Source organism: Gekko japonicus, unplaced genomic scaffold, assembly GCF_001447785.1.
Source record: "Gekko japonicus isolate JY-2015 unplaced genomic scaffold, Gekko_japonicus_V1.1 scaffold4, whole genome shotgun sequence".
Lineage (NCBI taxonomy): Eukaryota > Metazoa > Chordata > Lepidosauria > Squamata > Gekkonidae > Gekko > Gekko japonicus.
The window spans coordinates 2,753,134-2,758,333 of NW_015165234.1; the positions used below are offsets into that span (position 1 = coordinate 2,753,134).

The 5,200-nt window shown below is 42.2% G+C and overlaps 1 pseudogene; it reads right to left on the minus strand.

Moving 5' to 3' along the window:
- Nucleotides 1-879: 879 nt before the first annotated feature.
- On the minus strand, nucleotides 880-2,293 carry LOC107109207 (annotated as a pseudogene).
- Nucleotides 2,294-5,200: the final 2,907 nt, after the last annotated feature.

Genomic DNA, 5,200 nt, shown 5'->3' on the forward strand with positions numbered 1-5,200 from the left:
TCTGCATTGATTTCTAGAGGAAGAAAAAAGATCCTCCACCTTAAGATTTACAAGAGAAAAAGCTGGAGCCAGTGAGCCTTATAAAAGTCCCTGGGGGTTAGGCTTACCAAGCTACCCTCAGTGGCCTAAAAAAATAGATGAAACCAAAAATTAAAGGCATGTACCCAGGGACAGGCTTCTATAGAGCTAAAACCAAATTCATAATGAAGGCCCAGTGATGAAATGCACCCAGGGAGGCCTCTGATTGCCCAAAGGAATGAGGACTTTGTTTATTGAATCATCTACAGCAGAAATCCAGCCATGGTGAAGGCTCTACGATGCTTAGGAAATTTCAGCAAGTGCAGGTAATTGGCTGGAACAAAATTTTGATTACAGTTCCCCACTGCTGTGATCTGTCCATCTGAAGGGAGATATCCCATAATCTTTGTTTGACTATAGCTTTAGCTCCTTGGTAATCAAGGTGCAACAAAGCTGCATTAGAGAAACCAAGAAGTGACAGTTTGTCATGAATTGCTCTCACCCACTTCGAGCAAAAACTATCTAAAAAGATTATGGGAACTAGTCCAGAGGAAGAGAAATTTAGCCTGTGTCGTACACATATAGCATGAAACCAGGCTCCTGCTTCTAATGATACCAGGCCTGCCTCTAACCTGAATAAGGCACTGGGAACACAGCAAGGTACTCTGAATATAGATCTTGAAAAATTATTTATTTTTCCTATCTCCCAAGAAGAAACAGTTTAATCAGGTCTAAATGTGGCACACCTAGATTGCACAGTACAGTTCAGGTGGGAGCACACCCCTGCATATAATGCTTGACAATCAGCCTTCTTTCTGAAAGGTCATCAAGGACCAATGGCCAGAAGACACTTTTACTTCTTCACAATCTGAATTCATCCTCCAGCATATGATCTTTGCCAACTTTCTGTGGATTGTGTTTGACAGATGAGCCCCATACAAGTGTATATTTAAACTCTTTGATAAGGTTTTTGTGAATCTTCATGCAGAAATCCTCCACAGTGATCCTGGAGTATGGCAATACCACTGGAGATGAATAATCTGGGAGCTGTTTTTTGGGCTTTGTGTAAATTCATACAAGTTTCAGGTAGTCCCAGATTTTCTCCAACAGGTCATCAAAGTTCCACCAGTGGTGAGCAGAGATTGGAACACAGTGGGGCACCTTGTAAATTATGTCTAGCTCCTCAATGGAGATCTGGTTGATTTTGTTCAACACATAAGTGCAAGGTATGTAGACTCTGTTCCCTTCAATCACATCAATAAGGTCATTGGCAGTACCATCACTGCGCAGTGTGACATCCACATTGTGAATTTTATACTCTGTGGTGGCTCAAGTGGTTAAGACGCTGAACTGCAGGCTGTGGAAGGTCAGTAGTTCAGCAGTTCAAGACCCGGGTGCCGCATGATGGAGTGAGCTCCCATCTCTAGTTCCAGCTCCTGCCAACCTAGCAGTTTGAAAGCAAAAAATTGCAAGTAGATAAATAGGTACCACTTCGGTGGGAAGATAACAGCGTTCCGTGTGCCTTGGTGTTTAATCATACCATGGAAACGTCTTCGGACAGTGCTGGCTCGTCGGCTTTGAAACGGAGATGAACACCGCAACCCTAGAGTCGGGTTCGACTGGCTTTCAAGCAAGGGAACCTTTACCTTTAAGATGCTTTCACTGTTTCAGTGTCCAACTCACTCTGCAGGGAAGTGGCTGTGAGGTTGATGCCTCCTTTATCCTTATTCTTAAAGCCAATATTAGGAGGTTTGCTATTCAACTGTATTCCAAAGCTCACCAATGCACTCTCAATGATCTTTTTATGTCCCAGAGGCTTCATAACATCCAGAACTATCAGGATAAGGTTGCAGGTTCAAGCAACTGCAATGACCTGGTGACCTCTGCCCTTCCCATCTTTGGCACCCTCAATAATTCCTGGAAGGTCAAGAAGCTGTATCTTTGCTCCTTTGTATCTAATTACTCCAGGCACAGTTGTCAGTGTGGTGAACTCATAGGCTGCCACTTCCGAGTACACTCCTGCAAGATTGCTCAGCAAAGTAGATTTGCCCACTGATGGGAAGCCAACGAATCCTATGCGAGCATCCCCAGTCTTCGCAACATCAAAACCTTTCCCTGGACTCTCCCCTCTACCTCCTTTTGGGGTGATGAGGTCTTGACGCAGCTTGGCCATCCGAGCTTTCAGCAGTCCCAGATGGTGAGCCGTGGCCTTGTTCTTCTGTGTGTGGGCCATCTTGGCCTCTATTTTGGTGATCTTTGCTAACATTGTACTCATGATAATAACAGCGGTGGCGACAGCACAACCTCACGGCTCTTTCTTCAGCACTTTAGATCTTAAAAATTTAGACTGGACCACTTTCAACTTACAATTGTTATCATATAGGAAAATCTGTGATCTGTACATGAGCTACAGGACCACCTTACCATGAAAAACTTTCAACACATGTGGCATATGGGAGCCCCCTTTCATGAAGAAAAATCTTAAAGTTGCTAGGGCTGTTCTTCGGGCAGATTCTGTAGCCTGGGAAAAATGTGCTGCCCCTGACCCAGAAGATTGAAACATAATGCCTAAGTAGCTAAACATTTTAACTTGATCTATCCTATGGCCATCGATCAGCCACCTGTGTTGAATAGGCCTTTTGGCAAAAACAAGTATTTTCATTTTAGTAAAGTTAATAGTTAAGTGTTCCTGTTTCCAGTAAGCCATGAGAGCTCAGAGGGCTCTTCTCAGCCCCACTTGAGTGTGGGACAAGGTGGCCATGTCATCAGCATATAAGAGTGCGGGGACTGGTCTATTTGCCAGATTTGGTGGATGGCAATCAGGGTTGGATAATGTCCAGACCATAGAATTTATATATAAATTAAATAATAAGGGGGCAAGAATGCAGCCTTGTTTCACTCCTTTCCTAACCGGGATCTTGTGGGACAAATGTGGATTGCATCTCACAGTCAGGTTCCCTTGTTCCCATGAAGTGCACAAATAAGAGCAAACAGTCTTTAGTCCTCTGAGGATGTTTTGAGTTTTGACCATAGCCTATCACATGATATACTATCAAATGCCATCCTGTAATCTACAAAAATTACTCATAGGCCGTGATCACTCCTCCCCTCCGGATCAAATGGGCGCAGTCAGACAGTCACATCTGTCAGGCGTTTCCCAGCCATACTTATCTTGTCATAGGATGACTTGGAGCCGGGTTAAAAAGGCACCACATCAGAAGTGGTGTTTTTGGTTCCCTGCGCAGTCATTGCACATGGCCGCATGTAATGAGGGGGCAAGAATGCAGCCTTGTTTCACTCCTTTCCTAACCGGGATCTTGTGGGACAAATGTGGATTGCATCTCACAGACAGGTTGTTGTTCCCATGAAGTGCACAAATAAGAGCGAACAGTCTTTAGTCCACTGAGGATGTTTTGAGTTTTGACCATAGCCTATCACATGATATACTATCAAATGCCATCCTGTAATCTACAAAAATTACTCATAGGCCGTGATCACTCCTCCCCTCCGGATCAAATGGGCGCAGTCAGACAGTCACATCTGTCAGGCGTTTCCCAGCCATACTTATCTCGTCACAGGATGACTTGGAACCGAGTTAAAAAGCCACCACATCACAAGTGGTGTTTTCAGTTCCCTGTGCAGTCATTGCGCATGGCTGGATGTCTGAACGTGGGGGAGTGGGCGCAGAACGGATTTGGCAGTCTGAACCTGCAGATCCGTTCTGCCGCTGGGGAGACGTCTTTTTAAAAAATTGCCTATATGCACATGTGCACGCATGCAATAATGTGGATGTTCTACCACAGCACTGATCCATTGTGGAATGCCCACTTCTGAATCCTGCCTGTTCCTCCACTAGGATGTTCTCCTTATCAACCCAATCCCATAATTTTCAGCATAAATTTATCTTGGAAACTATACAATGCAATGCCAGCCTGATCAAATTTGCTTATATTATTACTTTACTGAGCATTTAAAAGCTTCTATTTAGGCATCCAAGATTTAAAATGTCTAACATACAGTGCCATCATAAGTACAGGGACATCCTTCTAAGACCATTGGCTTAAATGGATTCATATGAGTATGATTCTATTTATGATGGAACACAATTTAGGAACGAAGCTGAAAATTCAGTCATAGCATGAAATGGTACAATGTGGAAGCACAAACTCTAGGCAAAGGCAAGTTTGGGATCTTTTCTTCCAATTCCATTCCTTTATTAATTTTTAGAATCACATTTAATTTAAGGCAGAAATGAACTAGGCTCAAAAGCAGTTCAGCTGACTCTCAGAAATAGATATTTATAATCTGGCTTAACGGTGAATTTAGAATAAGAGTTTCCATTGCTTTGGGTACTTTGGAACTTCAAGATTGTTTGAAATTTGACTATGGAATTTAAATTTGCTGCCAAAGTTTTCTTGACTGTGGTTAGAAAGGAATGAAACAAATCTCGGTTTACACACGCTTGCTCACAGAAGGGTTGAAGATTTTTATACTGGTAAACTGAGGTGTGTTTGATTCAGTTTAAAGAGAAGAATTTGCTGAATGCTGTACATTCATGAAAACCTCCTTATTGCATTGTTTGAAAGTTTTGGGAGAAAGCTTTAAAGACCTATGCAAATTATGTAATTGTTTATATTATTCTGCATATTCAAAAACTCAGCTGCTCATGAATGCAAATGTGCTCTCACTATAAATAGCATTTCCCTTCAGGATGGAGGGCATTTAAAATACTCAGGTGTATTTTTGGAGATTAGAGACATCATTTGATTATCATGTGTGCAGAGCCAGAGGATATGCATAATACTTTACTTCTCAGGTTCATATTCCCAACAAAAAACTTAATCCCTGCCATAAGGAAAGGACAGATATGTAACTCCCATCAACATAAAATAACTATTTTTTTCTGAAATATTTTAAGATTCTGTTCTGACTGATAGACAAACAGGCAGATGGTGTTTTTATGGCTGCTTTCATTTCTTGTCTGAAACTGCAGCTGTTTTCTTCTCATAGCGTTCTACCTTTATTCATTCTGATGGCATCTGAGAAAAGTCCTTCATTACAAGGAGGGTTCTACAAATCAGGATATGAGAGCCATAGAACAAAGGAATAGTTACTCCTCCTTTTGGCTTTCCTCAATTCAAGCACAAAATCAGCACTGCATTGGCACGAAATAACACCCATT